At 41.6% G+C, this 27549-nt stretch overlaps 2 protein-coding genes across 5 annotated transcripts in view; one reads left to right on the plus strand and one right to left on the minus strand.

The window, feature by feature from the left end:
* The window catches only part of LOC139459512 (uncharacterized), a 177332-nt gene extending 175590 nt beyond the window's left edge, over nucleotides 1-1742 (minus strand). For all 4 annotated transcript variants that reach the window (XM_071241015.1, XM_071241018.1, XM_071241017.1 and 1 more), the window contains exon 1: nucleotides 1551-1742. The gene's annotated coding sequence lies outside the window, so the exon portion shown is untranslated. The remainder of the gene's footprint in view (nucleotides 1-1550) is intronic.
* The window catches only part of LOC139459513 (coiled-coil-helix-coiled-coil-helix domain-containing protein 5-like), a 433260-nt gene that overhangs the window by 147246 nt on the left and 258465 nt on the right, over nucleotides 1-27549 (plus strand). The gene's annotated exons all lie outside the window — the stretch shown is intronic.

Below are 27549 nucleotides of genomic sequence, written 5' to 3' on the forward strand. Positions count from 1 at the left end.
TTTCCTATGTTCCCACCCCACTTTGTGACGGGGTATAACAATGACCAACCCAGTGAATGTATATATATGTAGCCTTTGACCATTGGAAACACCTGAATACAGAGAACTCAAATACACATCCATGTCAACTATTCACAAACATCTTGCACTCCATACAGAATTAGCAATCACTCCAACTAGGCCTGACTGACAACTATATCCCAAACAAAACACAAACTATTCAGCTACAAATCTATTTGATTTCAACCGACTTAAGCTAACTGATAAATATGTAAAAAATATAACATGTAAAAATAATAAAATAATATGTAAAAAATAAAACACAGTGTTTCTGGTGACAGTGGTCAGTGTTGAAGCAGGTGAGCATCCCCCGGCAACATGGTCCGCCAGTCTAACTACCCAAGCCTTTCAGCCTCGTACATCTCACAATACCATGATGTGCCAGCCAGCTTGTCAAACCCGTTTGATGGAAATATTTCCCCAGAACATTGGGGCATCAATGTTAACATCCTGACAAGCAACACAATGGATAAACATGCTTAAAGTATACTTAGGTTACGAAAAACAACATAAAACGCACACACAACATTATAATATATAATAATATTTTGATATAATTCATCAATTATAATATATTATTTCTTCTGAAAAATTTTTCACTAATTGGGCATTCATTGTCAGCATGCCTAGAGTGGTAGACAAAAGAGAGAGTTTATGGATATCAGCTTCTTTATCATGAGGAACACAACATTTCTGAGTACATGCTTACTCCTTCATCAGGTGAATTCACATGATAAAGGAGTAAGCACTTACCCCGAAACGTTGTGTTCCTCTTAATAAAGAAGCTGATCACATCCATAAATTCTCTCTCCCATTAATTCAGACATTTTGTGGTTTTACGAGACACAGAAAAGTGACAGACAATAATTTTCATTGTACAAAATTCTTGACAAGAAATATAAACTTTCTGTAATTCAAATAATTATTAATTGTCACAGTACAGCACACTCCATTATTTCTTCACGTGACCTTACCCTCATATTTCCTGTAAGCTCCCTTCAAAATAGTAATCACCCCTAGTTCTGTAGGTCAAGGTAAAACCCTGAATTTGATATCTTTCAGTAAATATTTGATATGATACTTTCATGACCAATGTCATGACCATACTGACGAGTGTGCGACATTGGATGTGTACAAGTATTAAAGCGTGACAACAGACATTTCAAATAACCTATTAGTTTATTGATCAAAATTCTTCTCGTTGGCCACTAAAATTCCAAATGGTAGACCGAAACATCTTAGGGAGTTCCCTGTGGCACACTAGAAAGAAAAATACATTTCAGTCGCTGTAATCCCTGCAGTTTGATAGACACAACACCCCATTAGTCGGTGTGTACATCATGTGTTCCAGGCATAGCTTCAGCATGACCAAGGTTAACCTGTTCTGTGAGCCATACAAAGAAATCGTTGATAGCTGCCAGTCTGGACATGTACACCAGTTATCAGATGATCAGTTCCCCAAGTTATTAAACAGTGAAATCTTCACCTACCTGTTATGACTGGACAGTGAGTAGACAGGGTACAGGTCTGGTGGTCAATAAGGGACTGTCTTCTTCACCTACTGGGGTGACAGTGTCGCAGCTGAAATGAAACAGACCATGACTGGTTGGTAGCAGTCCCGTTTATTTCAGCGATCCATTGTACATAGCACAACAGCAACAGGTACTCATTGCACGGCTACCTCTATACATACAGAGCCTATTGGGAACAGAGGTGCTTAACACACTTATGTAAACATGTCTAGATATACTTTCATGACATACCTCTTACGAAGGTTTGAATAAAGGGAAAGATGTTTAAGTTTAAGTAATTCAGTACTGGTTTTTCCTGTATCAAGCTGGCTTAGGTCCTGAGATGACAGATGGGGAGCGATGTGTTGTGGCTATTGTGTGGCCGGTATAACTGGAGGGTACAGGTGGCGGAGGGAATGGGTGATGAGTCTGGTGATGGATATGGTGGAGGGTGTTGGTGTACGTGGGGTACAGGTGGAGGGTGTTCGTGTACATGGGGTACGGGTGGAGGGTGTTGGTGTGGGGTAGGAGTGGACGGTGTTGGTGTGGGGCATGGGTGGATGGTGTGGGTGGAGGGTGTTGGTGGAGGGTGTTGGTGTGGGTATGGGTGGAGGGTGTTGGTGTTGGGTATGGGTGGAGATGTTGGTGCGGGGTATGGGTGGTGGGTGTTGGTGTGGGGCATGGGTGGAGGCTGTTAGTGTGGGGCATGGGTGGAGGGTGTTGGTCGAGGGTGTGGGTGGAGGGTGTTGGTCTAGGGTATGGGTGGAGGGTGTTGGTGTGGGGCATGGGTGGAGGGTGTTGGTGTGGGGCATGGGTGGAGGGTGTTGGTCTAGGGAGTAGTATAGGTAATGGGGGTTCTGGCTCACTTCCACTGGAGCCAGATTCATATACCTATACTGCTACTACAGATGGAATTTTTTATGCCAAAATGATTATGCGATTCAACGATAGTCATGGCTCTAGCTCACCAATACCTGGGGCCAATCATTGCTTTAGATGAGTCTAAATGGTAATAAAAATATTCTTCATTATTTTTATCGATAAAGCGATATTCAACATTTTTATTAAGTTCTTCGTTCATTTTACTAGGAGACCAGGCTATATAACTACACTCTTCTTGTAAATTGATAAGAAACAATTGATTACCGTATTTGGTTGGTTTGACATCACTGATATAATAAAAACCTTGTGATAATTCTCTCCATTTAATAGTTTTTTCCATTATTATATATATTTATGTAAGCATTTGTCTAAATGTAATCACACGATAGTAAGCAATTTATTTTTAATCTCCAACCAGTTCTTTGGTTTTGGCACGGAACAATTGACGCGCTTGTTGCCTCCCCTGTTCAAGAACTTTTTTTTCTCGTCTTCGCTAATACCATGGATCTTACGAAAATTTGATCAAATCTCCTGCTTCATTTCGTTGTATTTGGTGAGTTCCGACAGCACTAAACGAAACTCATCCTCAGATATCTTACAATCGGCCATTGCTGTCGAAATATGATCCTCAATGCTGTTCAACTTTGCTTCGGCGAGTATCCGAATACTATCGTGTTTTAATGCTTTCTTTTGCAACCTACGAGAAATGAATTTTATCGCTATTCCTGCCAGTCCCGAGACTCCGGCGGTTATTTCCATGCCGAGCACGATAGGCGCGGCGATTATAGTTGATAGTAAACCGACACCGGCTACACCGAGTCCCATGCCAGCTACTACAAGAGCGGTGTCAACTCCGTCCAGAGCATTCACGGCTCTGCGATACTTTTTATACAATCCAAGTCTCAACTCCCTATCCTTTTCTATTCAATGTTTTATGTCGCTTATTTGATGTAATCGAAATCCGTCAACAGTTTCCATCTTTACATCGAGCGCCGGATATAAACTCATAGTGTATATTACGAATATATAATAGTCTTTAATTGGTCTTGCTTAAATGTTTTGATAGTATACATCAACCTTATCAAATGTATATAAGAATATATAAGAATATATATATAAGAATATCTTAGAAAGAGAAATTCTGTCACTTTTAATAATTTGAACCCCCTCGAGGGTTGCAACGGGTAATGCTCCGACATGAATAATACTGCAACGTTGACGCTCGTGTTTCTTGAGCCATTTAATCGATAGACCTGGTAATATTTCGAAGGCATCTACCGGTGCATCTCCGAACAAGACTTCAATAATAAGCATAGAAATATTAGGTATTGCACTCAAGTTAACTTTAATATCATCGAATTCTGTAACCAAATTTAAACTAACATTTTGGATTGCCGGACGACTATGTAACATATGACCTGGTTTTTCTGGCAGGGGAGTGACTAACACACTTTTTCGTTTTGACGGGATATAGGCCGCGAGTATCGATGCCACTATTTATTATCTTAGTTAAATTATGTCCCTTACCCATCATCGCATAAGGTGGGGTAATGACGATATTCAGTAACCACTTGATGTTTGCTTCGACCATAGTTCATTTATTCTCACTGTTGTAAATAATATTGTACGGAGTGGTTTTAAGGAGTCTACTAACGTCGACATCGCTTAAATCTTCTAGATTACCCGTGAATGTAACTTCTTTCCACTTGTATACATTATCGTGTAAGTGTAAAGCGTATAACTTACCATTGGTACCGGGTTTACCGAATCCTTCTGTGTCTCCGAGATCGGAAAGCGCAATTGTATTACATTGTCTTATCGTTCCAGGGCCTGATGCATTAACCATTATTTATAATATGGAGTGTTACACTTAAGTATCCTATATGTACAGGTTAGTGTTTTACATCTAATACAGAAATTTTGAGGTCTGAAATAATACCCCGCTTTAATTTTTTATATTGTAATGTTGAGAAAGATTCCGTTCTACCGCTATTGTATTTTCATCTTTCACTGGAACACTTCTGAGTAGAGTTGAAGGACTTTCTTGTTGAATATTATCCGTTGTACTTATTTCATCAAGATGGATGCACAACTCTTTATAGGGAACTAAATCGGGTAAATTGAGTCCCTGATCTGATGTCTTGATTACAGTTATTTCTCCTCCCCATCCAAGTGTGGATGCTAAGTTCCTGTAAAGCTTTACATCCTTTTTTCCAGCGTTTAAAATCAGTAACCCATTTGACTCATTTTGTGTTAGACTAATTCCATTAGGCTTAAAAAATTCATCATTGAGTGAGCATACGCTGTAATATCCATCAGGTATAATGTATTTTTGACCATTTATTTCTGTCTCATTATTATAACCTCTCGTAGCATTTATATTGGTCCACCTCGGGTAATACGTTACATCGCATAGAGCTACTTCGAGTTGTCCATCCGAGTTATCGATAGTACGAAGCAGTTGAATAGACTGACCATTTGTTATTCCAGGGATTGTAACATACATATCAAATATACAATGATACTATATCATAACTTAAATATGGAATCAGCCATTATTTATAATATGGAGTGTTACACTTAAGTATCCTATATGCACAGGTTGGTGTTTTACATCTAATACAGAAATTTTAAGGCCTGAAATAATACCCCGCTTTAATTTTTTATATTGTAATGTTGAAAAAGATTCCGTTCTACCGCTATTGTATTTTTCATTTTTAACTGGAACACATCTGAGCAGAGTTGAAGGACTTTCGAGTTGAATATTATCCGTCGTGCTGATTTGATCAAGATGGATGAACAACTCTTTATAGGGAACTAAATCGGGTTATGTATCTCCCTGTCGTGTTTTATTGGGTGGTATTATTTTTGTTTTTCCTCTCCATCCAAGTGTACTTGCTAAGTTCTCGTAAAGAGTTACTCTTTTTTCTCCAGTGTATATTTTCACTTTCCCATTTGACTCATTTTGTGTGAGACTAACTCCATAAGACTTAAAAATTTCATCGTTGAGTGAGCTTACGCTGTAATACCCATCAGGTATATGAAAGGTTGTGTAAAAATCATTGTGGCCGTCTTTATAAAACGTTTCCACCTTATTTTTCGCAGCACTTATATTGATCCACCGTGGGTAATACGTTGCATCGCATAGAGCTACTTCGAGCTGTCCATCCGAGTTATCGATAGTATGAAGCAGTTGAATAGACTGGCCATTTGTTATTCCCGGGACTGTAACATACATATTAAATATACAATGATACTATATCATAACTTAAATATGAAATCGAGATACATTACTAATCAATCGATTATAGTAACTGCCTCTGGTGCTGAATTTTTAGTTAAATTCCCCGATATCTTTGAAAATTACAGGGTCACGGCAACTAGCGATAAAAAGGTGCACGATTGGTTTCACAATCCGATGCAATTTTGGCAGAATCAGTTAAACTTTGCCATATGGTGTGCCACAACGGGATGTGGCGTATCTCTTTACGCTCCAGGATTTGAACTGAATAAGTCTGTTATGTCATTTCACGTGTACTATCAGATTAGACGTATACTTAAAGAAATTAGTGCTCCATTACCGCAGGATCGAGCGTGGAATTCCACAAATAATCAGTACGATAAGAAGGCATTCGAACGTATTTGTAATGAATTTAATGTTTCTACGAGTAAAGATTGGCGTCTGACTGGAGTTAACCATGGTCTAGGTATTTCATACGCTGGTGCACACTCTGTTAAAGAAGTCAGCGATGATTTACTGAAAAGGGGTCGGCTCCTTCCGAGCTTTGCTCTCTCAAGTAACGAGTGGAGAGATGATCGTATGAACTTTAAGGGTGGTGTTGCTTTCACCATCCAAAGGTTGAGCAACCACCTGGAGACGCTTGGAATGAATTTCTTAATGATAAAACGGAAAATAATTTTACTAACCCAGGATTTGTAAGAGTTAATGAATCGATAAGAACTTATGTATGGGCAATTCTCGGAGCGCAATCGCAAACACGAACGTTCATTATCGGTTATGGGACGGTGCTCGATGCGCAAAAACAGTTTGTCTCAAACGTGGAGGACGCCATTAATTCACCAGTTGACATACCATGGTCTATAAAGCGTTTTCAAGATGCATTACAGTACGCTCAATCCAAAGTGGACTACGTTTATGCACCGGGACTATACATGTCTCCGAGTAATATGGAACTTAAGATCGGTCAAGTGATAGGCTATAATAATAAAATTGTTATCGCTACCGATCAACAAAAACCAGGTATAAATTCAGATATGAACGTTGAATTAATAACGCAAACGATCACGGGCGAAAAGGGAATAGTCAAGCCACAAAGACCAACTATCGCTCAACCATCTACTGATGCACAAGTGTCACCGCATATTGCGGCTAAAAATCAACAACATATCGATGAAAAAACAGCGCTTGTAGTGGGTGGAGTCTCGGTTGGTTTACTCATGATTTGGTGGTTAAATAGTTCTTAGCGAATAAGTACAACAGCCCTGCAATTGCTACGATCAACCCCCACAAGTTTTGACTAAGCCAAGTGGTGGTCTTAGCTAATAAATTCAATAGCCAGGAAACAACACTCCCTATTATACCGGGAAGTGCAGCCGCGGCTTTCTCAGCTAGCTTTCCCAGTGCTGAACACAATGCTTTTAAATGCTTTTTTATCCACTCTTTTATACCGTTTTTATCGTTAGGCGGTGATCCGCCGCTACCACCTGTTAACGAGAGAGTCAAAGTCGATATAATAAATCCCAACGCGGTTAAAATACTGGCAATTGTTATTCCCTGTTCTCTGAACAATGTTTTAATTTTATCGGCCAGTGTAGTATCATCGTTGAGGACTTGATCGATAGTTTCTCGAATACGACTGATTTGCGAACGAAGTGCCTTTCTATTACTGGAAGCTGCTTCGAGGCGGGCCGATCTTTCGTCTTCTAAGTTACGCAATCTTTCCGCTACGCGGCGTCTACTGAACTCATCGCCCGCCTATTCGAGTTTTGTTTTCTCGTAAGCTATACGCTTGTCTATTTCGGATAGCTTGGCTATATTATTTATCAGTTCTCCCCGCATAGTTCGCATTGCCTTGTCAAGACCTCATAATTCCCTAATACTGAACTCTGAATATGGTGGTACCTGTAACGTGGAATTATCGTAATAGGTATCCAAGATTTCTCCGAGTCCGTTCGAGGCCACCATCGAGGCTGCTTCAAAATCATCTGTATTAACGAGTTCTTTCCTCATAGTCTGAAGAGCCTTAGTAGTCTTCGCGGAAAGTCGTCGGTAGTCGACAAAACCTAATTTATCACAAACAGTGCCGATGCCGTGTTTAGTGACTATCGTAGCCAAGGCTAGGGGCTTACGAGTACGAGAATGCATAAGATCAATATCCGGAGAGTCACGCAGTCACAATATTCCTTTACTATCTATCGTAAACTTTGAATAGTCACGGCCTATTGGGTTATCATCTTTAAAGGAATCGTAATAATCATTGACGGTTGATTGTAAAATTTCATCGTTAAGATTCGTGCCACCAAAGTTGGTTTCATCAGTATCTTCACTTGGGTTATCAAAGTCATCAAAGGTACTTAGATCTAAGTCATTAATATCAAAATCAGTCATTTTTATATTAAACATAGGGTACATGTTTTCAATATAACAATGTCTTCGCAATACGGACGCAAGTTAAACCCACAACGTAGACTTCGAGATCCATTAGGGGTCAAGGCAATTCGTCAGTCTGTTACTATAACTAATAACCCTAGTACCATCGATCAGAATCAAACGCTTCTGGTTCGCTTTCCTAATCTCGGCGCACACGATGTGTTAGTTCCGGGAACTGTCCGACTAGCATTTACGATTATTTTGACTTCTACCGACGTTAACAGGGAGCCCGTTCAGAACTTAGGTCGTGCTATCGTTAAGAAAATCGCTGTATACTATTGTAACATGGATCTCTGGAGAACGGATAAAGAGCGGGAAAACTTACAGTACCAAGGTATTTGTAATAAGAACACATTGAGACTGCGCGTAGATGCTTCTAGTGGTGATGGTACTGTCGTAAAAGATCAGGCCGTTGCCGACGCATTAGGTAACTGATTCTATATTCCCCTAGACTTTGAATTACTAGATTCCCACATGCCCTTTTATCAAGCATCCCTAGGTGATAGGTTAGAATACGAACTCACTTTTAACGACTACGGTAGAGTAATCAGAGCTGCTGAAGATGCTAGCTATTCCATTGACAATATCTCGCTCGAGTAACCAGTATTCGGGAAGTTTAGCCATTTTGTACGACCGCGTGCTGCGACACCGAAAGATCACGAGGGACAAAAAAGATACGATGTGGAATATCAATCTAAACGTCCCCACGAGGTCGTTGAAGGGTATTTTAATGTTGTTCGAGGACCCGTCCGATGCGTTTAAAAGATATACCGAGAAGTTCTACAATCCCAAGATTACGAAAGTAGAATTGACTATCGAGGGCGTTCCTAATCAACTATATAACCAAGGAATGCTAGCGTATCACCAGTGGGATGAGATTAAAAAACTTCCTTCTATAAAACGTTCCCCGGAAGTTAATGCGGTCGTGAAAGATCTGTCTCTCGGGAGTGTATCGATGGGTGAATACCTCACCACGAAGTACGCGCTATGGCTCGACATGCGAACAACGGACGATGACCAACTACACGGCAGTGGGAGGAGAATAGAAAATGCTAGCGAGGGTGTCACCATACAGATAACGAAGCTCCAGGAATCGGCTGGTAAATTAAACATATATTTGTACGTGATTATGGATGCGCAACATAATATACAGAATGGGAGATTCGTGCAAGCAATCTATTGATAATCTTTTACCTAAAGATCCTCACTGCGCTATCATATGCGGGCAAACGGGCTGTGGAAAAACAGCTTTTATTCTAGATATTTTACAAAGTCATTATCGGGACGTTTTCGATCATATTATTATTCTGTGCCTGACTATAAGCGTTAATAAAACATACTTATCGAGAGATTGGGTAATGAATGACGACGGGGTACACAGAGTCGATCCAGGCGATCGTTTACAAGACTGTCTCTGAGTATGTCACGAAAAATACAAAGGAGAATCAACCCTTTTCGTAATAGACGACTGCAGCGCTAGTAAAGAACTAACAAAAAAGAAAGATATGCTTTCGTATTTAGCATTCTCCGGAAGGCATACTCAACATAGCGTTTGGGTACTTACTCAAAAATACATCTCTGTCCTGAAAGATCTCAGAGAGCAGACCAAATGGGTAGCACTGTTTCATTGCAAAGACCAAGATTCATTCGAGGAATGTTTACGCGAAAATGATGTCATTTATACCAAGGGTCAACGAGATAAAGTCAGAAAAGTGTTAGCGGCAACGAAGCACTGTAAACTCGTATTAAAAACCGATCAACCAGCTGCTTATGCAATTGCTTAGCAAAATGTAGCAAAATTATAGCAAAATTATAGCAAAATGTAGCAAAATGTAGCAAAAATGTAGCAAATTGAACATTAGCGGTTAATATTACATAAAATGTGGTTCGAAATCATCATTCTTTCGCAACAGTTCATTATTACGGGATGTATTGGATACGTCATATTATATTATGTTAGACTTAAATATCTCCTTAGGTATTACATTATGGAATGCGACGAACTCATCGAACAAATGCTCAAAGAATCTGATCAACATGCTGAAGTAGTTACAGATAAACATAGAGAAAGACTCGCGGCTTTGGTAGCCGGTGGAAAATGTTCCCACTATTTGGGAGAAAATTATACCATCGAAAAAATTGATAACATGACCGACGAAGAGATTAAAAAACTGTACGCGCGTTACGAGTCTAGACTGGGAGCTACAATGACTAAAACGATAGGGTCTTCTATATTACAACTATACACAGTCGTAGCTAGTACGTTTCTCCCCATCCCAGAACATCGCATGTATTTATGCGAATCTCTAGAGAAAGACCCATTCATCGAACACGCTATAAGTGCAGTGAGCTGTGAGTTTTATCATAGATTCGGAATGTTCTTAGCTCCACTCACCACAGCTTTAATAACGGCTAGGTATTGTCAATTTAAACATACGTGCCCACTTAATAATATAAATGGAGATTGTGGAAACACAATCACAACAGGTGACACCACAACAGATTGCGCAACCACAACAGATTGCGAAACAACGAGTGAATGAGGATGTGAATGAGGATGCACCACAAGTGATTTGAAACCGACATTGTAGGGAGCAATATTCTCCAACAAAAGGCAACTTTACCATGGTTGAAAGCGAACGTGTACGTAACCACAAGAAAACAAAAAAACAACCCAGAGTTACTAAGAACCCAAAAAAAATAGCTGCAGGAAGAAAGGGAGGGCTGGCGCGCAAAGCAAAATTAATAAATAATTCAAATCCGATTAAAACATGGGCACTAGTAGGAGTTGCTGGTATAGCGGCTGTATGGTTCTTTTATAAGACCGGAGAAGAGAAAACGTCACCCCCGCCGCAACAACAAGTTCAATTAGAGGTTAGTCCTCATATAATGCTATAAGAAGCATGACTACTCCAGTTACAGACGGTAAAATGTTGGTAAACGCGACGTATCATTCAGCGGTGGTCACCGGCTTGGCCATTGGCTATGCCCGTATGGCTAAAATGATTACTAAAGCCACACCTCCCAAGCTAGATTTTAATGGATTTGATATAGGTATGATGGTTCTAGATATTGGATTAGCAATGGCAACGAAGGATATGCTCATCAAACAAGGACTTATCCCGGAAGACATAATGAAGTAATTAAACATTTGAATATTTTATATTATTGAAGATGGCATCAATTGCGATGATGGTCGGCGGAGCTGTTGTTAATGCTCAAGCTTTTTCGGGGAGTAATTATTTATTTTCCAGTATGAGGGAATCAAACGCTAAAGAAGTTGAAGAGGAGCGTAAACGACATGACGAAGCTTTAGAACAATTCCAAGCAGCCCAGTTACAATATACGCAGCAGAGAATGAAGAGATTAGACTTTATTCATGAACAACTGATTAAGGAAGGACATTCAATTCAAACGTTTGAGGATGTCGAATCTGCCATGCACGAATACTACCTCGTTTATGGGAAAAAACTCGACCCAATACCGATACCAACAATGGGTCAGTTTTATACACCGTCAGAGGAACAAAAGAACCGCGAGGTCACATTTGTGATTATGGGATTGACTGCTCTATTGATTTTCAGCTATACAATAGTGTAGATGTGATTTACCTTTTAGACAAATGATATGATATGTGTATAACCATGAATCTATGCAAATATACACTCATGGGGAAATCGATTCAATGTCAGAAGCCATCGGTGGGTATTTACTGTGGCACTCACGCTTATAACATCAGAAAGGGTTTTAAAAATTACGTTTGTTCTGCAGATTATTTATGCTAGGAAGAGAGATTACATCAATGAGAGGAATAGGTTGGGGAGAATACGTATTTATATATGAAAAACAACCATTTAGACAAATGAATCATTTTGTATATACCATTCAACCACAATGGTTTTTGTCAGAGAGTTGAAGGCTATGGCAAAGCAAAGTGGCCTACGTGGATATTCTCGTATGAGAAAAGCTGAATTGATTACCTTACTCGGTTTGGAATACAACAGACCACCCCAGACTGTTAGAGAACTCAAAGTTCGAGCGAGAAACAGTGGGCTGAGAGGTTATTCTCGAATGAGAAGAGCTGAATTGATCGCTTTACTAGATAATAATAATGATGTTGATAATAATCAACAAGAACAAGACGAGGATGATATTCAACAACAACAAGAATTAATATTTGTACCCACATCCGCCGGCGTTGGTAAATATCTAAGAGATTGGAAGATGGATATTAATTCCAACATGGATGTTAACGATATTAAGCCCATCATATGGAGTAAAATTAACGAGGAATTAGATGATTTACAAAGTATAAAATACCAGCTGACGATTAAAATGTCATTGAGTAAAAGTAACGCAGACGATAGCGTCGAATATACCGAACCATATTTCCGAAGCAATCAAGAAGTTATAACCGAATCCGATAGTATAGACGCATCATTAGATACATCAATTCAGAGGATACAGGAAACTTTAGAACGCTGGACTAATAGAGGTTCGGGTTGGGGTGTGGATAGAATCGATAGTTTATATTTAGATATAGCAAATTACATGCCTTTCAAAGGTGGATCTTATATAGATTTACCCCCGTATTATAAGAAGAAAAAAGCAATAATTAACGTAAAAAATAAATCCGATGATTGTTTAAGAATGATGATAAGATCTGCATTGTTCCCCGTAGACAAAAATCCGGATAGACCTTCTAGCTATCCCCAAAACGATGGACTCAACTTCGATGGTATAGACGAACCTACACCAATATCGCAAATTGATAAGGTGGAAAAGCAAAATAATTTAGCTATAAATGTTTTCGGACATTCTAAAGGAATTGTTGTACACAGGATAAGCTCCGCTCCGGAACATATTCCCAGAATCAATTCATTTCTGATCGAAAAAGATGGTAAATATCATTATACGTGGATAAAGAGTTTAAACAGGGTGTTATACCATCAAACAAAACATAAGGAAAAGAAATATTTCTGCGAAAGATGCCTGCATGGGTACAGTAGACAAGATCTATTAGAAGCGCATAAAGAAGACTGTAGAGGTGTTGGACAGAATGCTATCAGGATCGATATGCCTAAAGAGGGGAAAAATATATTAAAATTTGAACATTATTGTAATCAAATGCCAGTACCGTACGTAATTTACGCCGACTTCGAAGCACTTATCAAAACCATAGAAAATACCAACCAAAGCAATAATGATAGTAGTTTTACGTACAAAATTCAAGAACATATTCCTTGTGGGTTCGGATATATAGTTGTAAGGTATGATGTGAAAACAAACACTCCCGTGATTTACAGAGGTCCTAGAATATTTACAAAATGAAGAGAGAATAATCAGGGAAAAATTATCGTGTAAGAAACCCATGTGTATGACGATAGATGATTGGAGGGCCCACAAGAAGTCAACGAGTTGTCACGTTTGTAATAAACCCCTGGATGGGGATTCCGTAAGAGATCATTGTCACGTCACGGGTAATTATCGGGGAGCCGCGCATAACGAGTGTAACTTGAAACTAAAAATGAATGCTCAAACAATACCCATCCCCGTTGTGTTTCATAACCTTAGAGGATATGATTCACATCTCATTATGCAAGCTATCTCAAAGACCGACGGCGGTTTAACGTGCATTCCTAACAATATGGAAAAATACATTTCGTTCTCGTTGACTAAACCTATACATTATAGGGACAAGGATGGGAAATCTAGAATAAAGCAAAGTAATGGGCTTAGATTCATAGACTCCGTACAGTTTCTGTTATCTTCCCTGGACAATTTAGCTAATGCGAACAATCCCGATGACTTCGCGATAACAAATCAATATACCGATAAGATAACTCGTCATTTGTTGCTGAGAAAAGGTGTATATCCTTACGAATATATGGATGATTGGTCTAGATTCGAAGAAACTGAATTACCACCCCTCGAATCATTCTATAGTAACTTAACGGAATCTAGAATAACAGATGCCGATTATGAACACGCTCTGACGGTCTGGGATAAATTAGGTTGTAAGAATTTAGGTGATTATCACGATCTGTACTTAAAAACGGATGTACTGTTACTCGCCGATATATTCGAGATATTTAGAAAGACGTGTTTAAAACAATACGGCTTGGACCCGGCATGGTACTATTCCAGTCCCGGACTATCGTGGGATGCATTGTTGAAGAAGACCGGCGTAGAACTAAAACTACTCACAGATTACGATATGCACTTGTTTATTGAGAAAGGATTAAGAGGGGGTATATCGATGGCAGCGAAAAGGTATTCTAAGGCTAATAATAAATTAGTGGAAGGATACGATCCGAGTAAACCCGACACGCATATATTATATCTCGACGCTAACAATTTGTACGGATGGGCTATGAGTCAACCTTTACCCACGGGTGGTTTTGAATGGGTCGATGATATCAATAATATCGATGAGAATAAAGGGTACATACTAGAAGTTGACTTGGAATATCCGAGTTCCTTACATAAAGACCATAACAGTTATCCGCTAGCTCCCGAAAGATTAATGGTTAATAAAGACTGGATGTTGGAATATCAACACTCCTTGATGGGTAATAGTAGGTTAGCTAACGTAGAAAAACTCGTACCAAATTTGATGGATAAGACAAAATATATAGTTCACTACAGAAATCTCCAGTTATATCTATCGTTAGGTATGAAACTTAAGAAAATACACAGAGTTCTAAAGTTTGATCAAAGCCCTTGGATGGAGCCCTATATAAGGTTGAACACAGATTTAAAAAAGATAGCCACCAGCGATTTCGAAAAGAATCTATATAAGCTCATGAATAACTCGGTATTCGGTAAAACTATGGAGAATCTAAGGAAGCGTGTTGATGTTAAATTAGTCAGATCTAATGAGGAAGAAAGACTCAGGAAACTTATAGCCAGTCCGGCTTTTAACAGAAGCAAGATATTCGATAACGACTTAGCCGCGTTGCATATGCAGAAAAGTAATATAAAATTCAACAGACCGGTGTATGTCGGTATGAGTATTCTCGACTTGTCAAAACACTTAATGTATGACTTTTATTACAACGAACTTAAGAAGCAATACGGCGATAGATGCAAGGTGCTATATACCGACACAGATTCTTTGTTGATGGAAATACAAACCGAGGATGTGTATAAAGATATGGCAGAAAAAATAGATATGTACGACACGAGCGATTACCCAAAAGATAATCCACTGCACAGCGTAGTAAATAAAAAGGTGTTAGGTAAGATGAAGGATGAATGTGCTGGGACCCCTATAGCGGAGTATGTGGGATTAAGACCTAAGATGTATTCTATAAAAAAGTCCGATAATGGAGAGATAAGAAAAGCTAAGGGTGTTAAGAAGTATGTGGTAAAAAAGCATATCAAACACGAACAGTATAAAGAATCATTATTCAACGGTAGAACGTTCAAACACGAGATGAACTCTTTAAGAAGTTACGATCATAGGATATATGGATTAAGAATGAACAATACATCATTATCCCCCTAAGATACAAAGAGATGGATTGATAATGATGGTGTAACTACCTATGCTTATGGTTATGGTGGTAATACCAAACCGTCGGGAACTATGAACAACTCTTCTCGTACAAATGCCCTGCCCGGTCCATCTTGAAGATAATAAAGAATAGGCTCTCCTTCTTTCGTAACCAATCGACTAATGTTATACGTCTTAAGGGACCATATGGGATCGGTTGCGCGACGTAGGCCTCCTTCGAGTTCACCGGGCTGGTATAAATATCTTACCCTTACTCTATCCGGAAGTTTTAGTTCTTTGCCTCTCCTCGGTGCTGAAGATTCGGAAGTCACGGATTTCATTTTAATCGCATCGGATGGTTTCTTCCCTATTAATCTCGTCACTTCATTATTCAGCGCTGATACAACGGCTGATAATCGTGTCACCCATTCGGTTGATCTCAATCGCTCGGATTTCATTTCGATCCCATACTGATAGCCAAACAAACGTTCCGCTAGAGTCCGGTTAAATCTTTTGACGATAGCTTGACTATGGTGGGCCTCTCTTTCACCACGGACGATTTTGACGTCATGCTTTGTTAACAGTTTAGTTACCGATCCCATAAACTCTCGACCGGGATCTACTTGAAATAGCTTAGGCCATTTTAGCGGTCCGCGTTTATATACGCGGCTCAGTGCATTAGCTACCTCTGTTGATTCTTTCGATGTTAATGGCTCAGCCTCTTTGTATCGACTAGCCACATCCACTACTGTTAAAGCGTATTTATACGTTTTGCGTTTTACCTTATCGTGGGGAAGAAACAAGAGGTCAGCCTGATGAACTTCATTCGTTGTAGAAATATCAAACTTCTTCCTCGGTATATAACGCGGTGCCGGTAAATATATTTGCCACATCGCTTGTTTCTTTAACCAATCCTTGGCCACATCTTTAGATACCTTAGCCGCGGTGGCTAATTTTTTTATTGCTCCTATACCTTTCCAATATCCTCGTGGGCTATAGTAAATTTTATTCATTATTAATTAATATTGATGTTTCGTTTAATACATCTCATGACTATCGTTGAATCGCATAATCATTTTGGCATAAAAAATTCCATCTGTAGTAGCAGTATAGGTATATGAATCTGGCTTCAGTGGAAGTGAGCCAGAACCCCCATTACCTATACTACTTAGGGTATGGGTGGAGGGTGTTGGTGTGGGGCATGGGTGGAGGGTGTTGGTGGAGGGTGTCGGTGTTGGGTATGGGTGGAGGGTGTTGATGTGGGGTGTGGTTGGAGGGTGTGGGTGGAGGGTGTTAGTGTGTGGTGTGGGTGGAGGATGTTGGTGTGGGGTGTGGGTGGAGGGTGTTGGTGGAGGGTATGGGTGGAGGGTGTTGGTCGAGGGTGTGGGTGGAGGGTGTTGGTGCGAGGTATGGGTGGAGGGTGTTGGTGTGGGGTATGGCTACAGGGTGTTGATGCTGGTGTGGTGTGTGGGTGGAGGGTGTTGGTGTGGGATGGGGTGGAGGGTATGGGTGGAGGGTGTTGGTCGAGGGTGTGGGTGGAGGGTGTTGGTGCGAGGTATGGGTGGAGGGTGTTGGTGTGGGGCATGGCTACAGGGTGTTGATGTGGGGTGTGGGTGGAGGGTGTTGGTGTGGGGCATGGGTGGAGGGTGTTGGTGGAGGGTTTGGGTGGAGGGTGTGGGTGGAGGGTGTGGCTGGAGGGTGTGGGTGGAGGGTGTTGGTGTGGGGTATGGCTACAGGGTGTTGATGTGGGGTGTGGGTGGAGGGTGTTGGTGTGGGGCATGGGTGGAGGGTGTTGGTGGAGGGTTTGGGTGGAGGGTGTGGGTGGAGGGTGTGGGTGGAGGGTGTTGGTGTGGGGCATGGGTGGAGGGTGTTGGTGTGGGGCATGGGTGGAGGGTGTTGGTCGAGGGTGTGGGTGGAGGGTGTGGGTGGAGGGTGTTGGTGTGGGGCATTGGTGGAGGGTGTTGGTGTGGGGCATGGGTGGAGGGTGTTGGTGTGGGGCATGGGCGTAGGGTGTTGGTGTGGGGCATGGGTGGAGGGTGTGGGTGGAGGGTGTGGGTGTAGGGTGTTGGTGTGGGGCATGGGTGGAGGGTGTGGGTGGAGGGCATGGGTGTAGGGTGTTGGTGTGGGGCATGGGTGGAGGGTGTGGGTGGAGGGTGTGGGTGGAGGGTGTGGGTGGAGGGTATGGGTGGAGGGTGTGGGTGGAGGGTATGGGTGGAGGGTGTGGGTGGAGGGTGTGGTTGGAGGGTATGGGTGGAGGGTGTGGGTGGAGGGTGTGGGTGGAGGGTATGGGTGGAGGGTGTGGGTGGAGGGTGTGGGTGGAGGGTATGGGTGGAGGGTGTGGGTGGAGGGTGTGGGTGGAGGGTGTGGGTGGAGGGTGTGGGTGGAGGGTATGGGTGGAGGTTGTGGGTGGAGGTTGTGGGTGGAGGGTTTGGGTGTTGGGTATGGGTGGAGGGTATGGGTGGAGGTTGTGGGTGGAGGTTGTGGGTGGAGGGTTTGGGTGTTGGGTATGGGTGGAGGGTGTGGGTGGAGGGTGTGGGTGGAGGGTATGGGTGTTGGGTATGGGTGTTGGGTATGGGTGGAGGGTGTGGGTGGAGGGTGTGGGTGGAGGGTATGGGTGGAGGGTGTGGGTGGAGGGTATGGGTGGAGGGTGTTGGTGTTGGGTATGGGTGTTGGGTATGGGTGGAGGGTATGGGTGGAGGGTGTGGGTGGAGGGTATGGGTGGAGGGTGTGGGTGGAGGGTGTGGGTGGAGGGTGTGGGTGGAGGGTATAGGTGGAGGTTGTGGGTGGAGGGTATGGGTGGAGGGTATAGGTGGAGGGTGTGGGTGGAGGGTATAGGTGGAGGGTATGGGTGGAGGGTATAGGTGGAGGGTGTGGGTGGAGGGTATAGGTGGAGGGTATGGGTGGAGGGTATAGGTGGAGGGTATAGGTGGAGGGTGTGGGTGGAGGGTATAGGTGGAGGGTATGGGTGGAGGGTATAGGTGGAGGGTATGGGTGGAGGGTATGGGTGGAGGGTATGGATGGAGGGTATGGGTGGAGGGTATGGGTGGAGGGTATGGGTGGAGAGTATAGGTGGAGGGTGTGGGTGGAGGGTGTGGGTGGAGGGTGTGGGTGGAGGGTATAGGTGGAGGTTGTGGGTGGAGGTTGTGGGTGGAGGGTTTGGGTGAAGGGTATGGATGGAGGGTATAGGTGGAGGGTATGGGTGGAGGGTGTGGGTGGAGGGTATAGGTGGAGGGTGTGGGTGGAGGGTGTGGGTGGAGGGTATAGGTGGAGGTTGTGGGTGGAGGTTGTGGGTGGAGGGTTTGGGTGGAGGGTATGGATGGAGGGTATAGGTGTAGGGTATGGGTGGAGGGTGTGGGTGGAGGTTGTGGGTGGAGGTTGTGGGTGGAGGGTATGGATGGAGGGTATGGATGGAGGGTATAGGTGGAGGGTATGGGTGGAGGGTGTGGGTGGAGGTTGTGGGTGGAGGTTGTGGGTGGAGGGTATGGATGGAGGGTATGGATGGAGGGTATAGGTGGAGGGTATGGGTGGAGGGTGTGGGTGGAGGGTGTGGGTGGAGGTTGTGGGTGGAGGGTATGGGTGGAGGGTGTGGATGGAGGGTGTTGGTGTTGGGTATGGGTGGAGGGTTTTGGTGGAGGGTGTTGGTGTTGAGTATGGGTGGAGGGTGTTGGTGTTGGGTATGGGTGGAGGGTGTTGGTGGAGGGTGTTGGTGTTGAGTATGGGTGGAGGGTGTTGGTGTTGGGTATGGGTGGAGGGTGTGGGTGGAGGGTGTTGGTGTTGAGTATGGGTGGAGGGTGTTGGTGTTGGGTATGGGTGGAGGGTGTTGGTGTTGAGTATGGGTGGAGGGTGTTGGTGTTGGGTATGGGTGGAGGGTGTGGGTGGAGGGTGTTGGTGTTGAGTATGGGTGGAGGGTGTTGGTGTTGGGTATGGGTGGAGGGTGTTGGTGTTGGGTATGGGTGGAGGGTGTTGGTGTTGGGTGTTGGTGGAGGGTGTTGGTGTTGGGTATGGGTGGAGGGTGTTGGTGTTGGGTATGGGTGGAGGGTGTTGGTGTTGGGTATGGGTGGAGGGTGTTGGTGTTGGGTATGGGTGGAGGGTGTTGGTGTTGGGTATGGGTGGAGGGTGTTGGTGTTGGGTATGGGTGGAGGGTGTTGGTGTTGGGTATGGGTGTAGGGTGTTGGTGTGGGGTATAGGTTGAGGGTATGGGAGGGTACAAGATTTTCATGTAAATCTGGAGTAAGACAAGGAGATATTTGCAATTTTTGTAAATGATCACAAAGCAGCCCTTGTCCAGGAGTCATGTGAAGGGGTCCAACTAAAACCAGATGCAATCGCTGATCGAATCGAAAGTTTTATCACAATATTTGTATTATTGTATGCAGATGTAGTGTTATTAGCCACAAATTATTATGATCTTCAAATGATGTTAGAAGCATTTCATAAGTATTGTAAACATTGAAGGCTTAAGATTATTATTACCAAAACTAACATATTAATATTAGGCAAACTGATTAAAAATATATTTTCAAAATTGGTCATGATTTTTTGGAAAATGTTGATTCCTATAAATACCTTGGCACTTCTTATATAAAAAAATCAGAATTCACTATAACAAAGCAAAAGAAAGCTATATTTTATGCTAAGGGCAAAAATTTAATTTATTCTCTTGTATGTCAGTTGTGGCTTTTCAACAGAATCGTTATCCCAGTTCTTCTCTACATATGTGAAGTATGGGGACATAAAAACAATGAAGGTGTCCTATTTTGTTTTCTAAAACATCATTCAGAAAAAGTACTCCAAATCTCAAGGTACATGGTGAACTTGGAAGACTCCATATATTAAACTTAATTAAAATGAGAATGATATGTTTTGGGGTCAAATGTACTCTCCAGGAAAATATCTAAACTTCTAAATTATCCTTCCTTGTATACAAGTTCTTGTTTGATGACAAACTATTTGGAAAGAGTAAAAATATATTGATTACATATATCAAATGAACTTCTGGCGAAATTGGGACTTATAGTTACTTCTAGTTTCACCAAATTTCAATTTTTTTGAATTCACATATATATTACTGCCTTAGTGAATCTGTTCACACATGCATGCTTGCTCGGCAAAGATGTTTTGTATTTATTCAGTATTTATATACTGAACAACAAAAGTTCCTGTGACATTGAAAAAGAGTTAATGCAAAGTTATGTTTTTTACCAAATCTGAAACAATTTCGGTTTGCATCAGATAAAGGACTCCTGTAAGTGTTCAAATTGTTTAATTTGGAAAATGCGTGATTTCATAAAAACACATGAACATGCCTAAATGTCAATTTACAAATCAATAGCGTGTGTGTCCACCACTGGTTGCGATGCAAGCAACACATCTTTGTCTCATGGACGAGACCTAACCCTATGGGTAATAAATTGCAATACAGAACTTCTGTCAATATCCAATCCTACTAATCATGTAGATTTTACCAGTGTTTCAAATACCTGCCTGCCCGACAGGCCGAAACAGTCTATTTTGCTGACGGATGGTCTCTTTTGAAAAATTGGTCTGGAGTTAAAGTTACTGAGTTGACAATCCACCAGTTTGTTCTTATTAGTAAATTAAACAATACTATTCTTATGTTAACCCTTTTGTTACTTTTTTCCGTTATTCTAGAAAATTCTAGACTGGCAACATTTTATATGGTCGGAAACTTTGCAATTTTTCAGGCCGGTTGAAATTTTGGGGAATTTGATACCCTGATTTGAAACATGCTCTGTACCTATGATGCTTGATTTTTATAATTGGAGTGAGAGAAAAAGAGAGAAACATCTGGAATAATTTTTATCTCAAAGTCACTTGTCAGGAAAAGTCTTTTATAACTGCATCACAAACCACAGTCAGTTGAAGTGCCATAAAATGTGTGCATGCAGCCTCATGGTCTGACACTGTGGATTGTGTGGAGTTAGGGGTCTTGTTAAACAGTAAATGAAGCTGAAAGAACCAAGTGAATTACCCTTGTTTAGTTGATAGCTTGCTTAAAAATTCCTCTTCATGGAAATATATTTTTGAATGTTTATTTGATACTGGGAGAGAGATAGCCTAGTGGTTAAATCGTTCGCTCTTCACACCAAAGACCCGGGTTCATTTCCCTGTATGAGTACAACATGTGAAGCCCATTTCTGGTATTCTCTGCTGAGATATTGCTGGAATACTGCTAAAAGCTATATTCAGTATAAAGATCATGTTTCTGCAGATTGTCTGCAATGTGAGAAGGCTTTGACCCAACCCCAACCCAGCACACCACCCTCTCCATACCCTCAACTCCCAATGTCACTGCTACCTTTTCTTGTGCTGTCAGAAATCCAGTTTCTGTTCCGCGTTTGGAAATTTCTTTAGCACCACATCTACAACGGTGTAGTGCAAGTGGTGCCCCCATCTTGAGTGTCGCCCCTACACAACACCAACCCTGAGGGAGGCTGCCGACAGGCAACTTCAGTGCATGCATGACCAGATCATTTTATACCTGTATCTAAATTCTTTTTGAAAGGAGTACAGTCAAACGTTTCCCAATCGGACATTTTGTACCTATCTCTTGAATGAGTGAGTATGGTTTTACGCGGCTTTTATCAATATTCCTGCAATATCACGGAAATGGGCTTCACATATTGTACCCATGTCGGGAATCAAACCCGGGTCTTCGGCGTGACGAACGCTTTAACCACTAGGCAAAACCTGTAATAAATGTGACATTCGCCCACTTACCCGTATACACATCTTTTCAAATCTTCTGTGCCTTTTGGACGGCACGGACCAGATTTCTCACATGGCTGTTGAGTAAATATTGCGACTCTGTTGCCAACAGTTCAACCCTAAGATCCTGAGAATCACCATTGAATGACTGGTGTAGATGCCTGTAAACACATGCGCTGCAACAGAGCTCGTTCTAGCTCGGATCCTCTCATTTTGTCCTGTGGGGATGGGACGTTGGGAATTTGCGAAGTAGTAATATCCCTGGGGAAAACACAAGGATTTATAATATTGTGAATAACAAAACGAAATTGTCAGTGTTTTTTTAACATCTGTTGGAATGATCTTCCACGACTCAAACGCAATTCCGCAAATGCATATAGTTGTGCCACCCGCTCTTACCTTGACCCGACTGTGGCATAGCCCATCAGTCTTTTAGAGGGCAAGGGCCGGGAAAATATGCTTTACGCGAGACATACATTGTCACTAGAACTAGATCTAAAAACTTTTATTTTTTAAATTCATGTGTCAAAATTAATTTAAAAACATGCCATGGGGGCGGGGAACAACGGTAGGATGAACAGCGCAAATACGTACTGCACGTGCAACACAACGGAACAGGGTATGTCAGCATCAGATAATTTGAATCGCATTCTAACTCGCTCTGTCACAGCCCTCGTCGTCAGAATTGCTTGTCACTTCTCATTTGGGGCCAAACAGACTGTAAACAGAATAGATAACAACTGGCCATGCCGTATCAGAAACAACTTATCAAAAGGCATTAAAACTCTATGAGGAAGTACAAGGTATCAAGTTTGAAAAATATGTAGTATATTTTGACTCGATAATCAGAATCGTTAGTGACTGATATTTGAAACTTAAAGTAACAACAAAAATGACCTCACATACATCCTCGATTATCTGGAAAGATTCCGCCCGTAACCGCTGCTTCAATTTTTCCTGGGTTAGGACAACCTAATCGTACAAAAATATTTTTAAAATACTTCTAGCCAGGGTTTATTATTTGTTTTTGATTTCGAGACAGGGGTTACGGGCAGAAGGTTTAAATTTCTAGCGTATTATTATATCATATACATTATATTGGAAGTGAGCCGATACTCTGGATAACCGCTGGTCAATCAAGGAACCACTCGGAACAGTTCAAAAGTTCGATATCAAATAAAACTTAATTCCGTAAGTTTTGATCTAAACCCCCTAATGTTAATCGTAAAACTGATGAAATGCTAAAAGAGGTTAAGAAAATATCCATTGAAATAGTACCATTACACATAGGAAAACGAGTTGTGGTGCCGTGCAAAGGCCAAAACTACATAACACACAAAGGAACTTTTAAATTCAAGGTCTCTCTGGCATCTCAACCCGTTTTACTTGTACATTTTCTGATAGCAAATACGAGCTGTTAATTAAAGACGTTAAAAACTATATTTTGTCGGATGGAAAAGCTGTTAACCCTCACCCAATTAATAAGGACAGCTAATATTTTTATCTGACATCGATCTGCTATTATTAGCAAGTATAATCGTGATTTTCGTCGATTTTGAAGAAGGATTTTTTTTCTAAAAAATATAATCAATTCCAGTTTTACTCAGGAAAAAATAAAATATGCATCGCATTGTAGGAAAATAATCTGCCATTTTTTTGCATTCAACAGTCCAAACTGTCCTTGTTCAACATTCTGACATACCAACATTCTAACACAGGCGTGTACATATTCCAAGAAGCTCCGGTAATCGCCAGGTTACGCAGAGGGTGTCATGTCAAATAACCCTTTACATGCTTCCCGTATTCAATTCAGTCCCCAAATATGTGAAGCCTTTTCTGGTGTCCCCCACCGCGACATTGCTGGCATATTACTAATGTCCGTCTGACCTGTTCTCACTCTAACAATTCCTTGGGTTTATGCTTGTTTGTCTGCCGCACTAATCAATATTCCAGCTATACGACGGCGGTCTGTATATAATCGAATCGGGGCAATCCAGTGATTGATATCAAGAGCATCGATCTTCGCAAATGGGATACAATGATATGCTTCAACCACCCGATCCCGTTAGACGCCTCTTACAAGCATAGACGCCTTTTACGGCAAGCATGGGTTGCTGAAGACCTATTCTAACTCGGATCTTCACGGGTCTCGGTTTATATATGGCTATTTGCCGCACAACATGAAGACTTAATATCAAATTGTGTACGATTTATAACCTGGTGAACATTACAACGCCATGAACCGTTTAGCCCATCTGCCAACGTTTTGGCCTCTGTCGCGTGTTTAGAGAAAAAGGGCATTGGACTATTTCTATGACGTCATAATAAGATGACGTCATAGAAGAGGCTCTGATTATTCTATCGACTTCAGTACCGGTGTATTTGGACAACTAGGATCAATAGATGGAAAGGTAAGCAGCTGGGAATACATGTTCCCTGAATACATGCGATACACTATCGGCATATATACCCGGGACTCCGGGTTAGAATAGGCCCCAGACATGTGTGCTTGTTGTCTGGCGCGACCAAATGGTTCGGGAGGCAAGTTGGGTTATTTTGGTTGATTGCGTATTATCGTACCCCATCGTGTTGAAAGTTGCTCGTGACATCAACTACTTACAGGCAACCGCCACAGCTGGAATATTGCTGTGTGTCGAGTAAAACAACAAACAAACTTAATTATTCATGTCTGACACAGGTATCTCCGTCGTCTAATACCCCGTTCACATGCGCCTCTATACATATGTGTGTATATGTGCATACGTGTGTAGAAATACATACGTGAGTATATTTGTCATGTGAACATGTTTACTCATGTGTGTATATTTACACCAGGAGCAAATTTGCATCATGTCTGGGGTAGGTGCAAATATAAATGTAAATTTGCACTGTGTGTATATGTTGCAATGTGAACGTTTATGTTAACGTAAGAGGATGATCTAATTAATATCTGTACTTTTGCCAACACCAAATAAATTGTCAACAGTTGCCAACTTTTATGCGTATATGCAGATTTGAGCGGGCCGTGTTTTCTTTTGGTTTCAAGGATTCAAAACTTTGTGTACAAATTAAATCAAACACATGTTGCTTCACGCGAAAACTTTAATTGGAAAACAACCTTTTGTGTTGAAAGTATGTGTGCCTTACACAATTTACATACTTTATTTACACACCTAAGTTGATTTTCACGTGAACCCATAGTAAATTTACATGTATACACATGTTGTGCATGTGAACGGGGTATAAGTCAATGCCAGAAACTTATGTGGTTGTGTGTTCGAATCCCGATTCACCATAATAAAGTTTCTAGGTTTGTCAGCACCATGCCCGTGGTCGTGTGTTTCACAAAAGTGGTGCAAACCCCTGATACCTGTATCACTTCGGGCTTTCCTCCCACATAAAGGGAACATATATATGGAATAATGTTAAAAAGGGCGTAAAGCCAAATTCACTCATTCACTGACTCTGCTACCCCACATCAGAAGAAGCCAAGAATCATCAGCATTCCATCAATTGTTGAGACAGCAGCACACATGAGACACAGACTACAGGCGCTTTGGCCTTGCACCATACACAAACAAACTCATAGCTCAAACACTCGATCAATTCAATAGAGGATACACCATTTCATTTCAGATTACAAACATATCCCCAAATAATTAGTGAAATGTTTCATTATGTTTAATATTTAATAGACATCGTCCGAATTTCTAAATAACTTTAATGCCAAGAGGTGAAAGCCTTTGAGAAGTATAAAACTCTTGTCTTTCACGATTTGAAAATAGCTCGACTTTAGCATACACGGATCCAAGCTGCTTCCCTGCGCGTGACCCCTTCGTTATCCCCGCGGTGTCATCGCTGCCACACTCACTCACTCACGCAATCATCACTGCCACACTCACTCACTCACTCACGCACTCATCGCTGCTACTTAGAAAATCACACACACACACACACACACACACACACACACACACACACACACACACACACACACACACACACACACACTGTTCAATCCGATCACTACATACCTCCAACAATGTTCAATCTGATCACTACATACCTCCAACAATGTTCACTCTGATCACTACATACCTGCAACAATGTTCAATCTGATCACTACATGCCTCCAACAATGTTCACTCTGATCACTACATACCTCCAACAATGTTCAATCTGACCACTACATACCTGCAACAATGTTCACTCTGATCACTACATACCTGCAACAATGTTCACTCTGATCACTACATACCTCCAATAATGTTCACTCTGATCACTACATACCTCCAACAGTGTTAACTCTGATCACTACATACCTCCAATAATGTTCACTCAGATCACTACATACCTCCAATAATGTTCACTCTGATCACTACATACCTCCAATAATGTTCACTCAGATCACTACATACCTCCAACAATGTTCACTCTGATCACGACATGCCTCCAACAATGTTCACTCTGATCACTACATGCCTCCAACAATGTTCAATCTGATCACTACATGCCTGCAACAATGTTCACTCTGATCACTACATACCTCCACCAATGTTCAATCTGATCACTACATACCTCAAACAATGTTGAATCTGATCACTACATACCTCCAACAATGTTCAATCTGATCACTACATACCTACAACAATGTTCAATCTGATCACTACATACCTCCAACAATGTTCACTCTGACCACTACATGTACATACATCCAACAATGTTCACTCTGATCACTACATACCTCCAACAATGTTCACTCTGATCACTACATACTTGCAACAATGTTCACTCTGATCACTACATGCCTCCAACAATGTTCAATCTGATCACTACATGCCTCCAACAATGTTCACTCTGATCACTACATACCTCCAACAATGTTCACTCTGATCACTACATACCTCCAATAATGTTCACTCTGATCACTACATACCTGCAACAATGTTCACTCTGATCACTACATGCCTCCAACAATGTTCAATCTGATCACTACATGCCTCCAACAATGTTGAATCTGATCACTACATACCTCCAACAATGTTCAATCTGATCACTACATACCTCCAACAATGTTCAATCTGATCACTACATACCCCCAACAATGTTCACTCAGATCACTACATACCTGCAATAATGTTCACTCTGATCACTACATGCCTCCAACAATGTTCACTCTGATCACTACATGCCTCCAA

The sequence above is a fragment of the Haliotis cracherodii genome, unplaced genomic scaffold, assembly GCF_022045235.1.
Source record: "Haliotis cracherodii isolate W230 unplaced genomic scaffold, xgHalCrac1.p SCAF_13, whole genome shotgun sequence".
Classification (NCBI taxonomy): Eukaryota; Metazoa; Mollusca; class Gastropoda; order Lepetellida; family Haliotidae; genus Haliotis; species Haliotis cracherodii.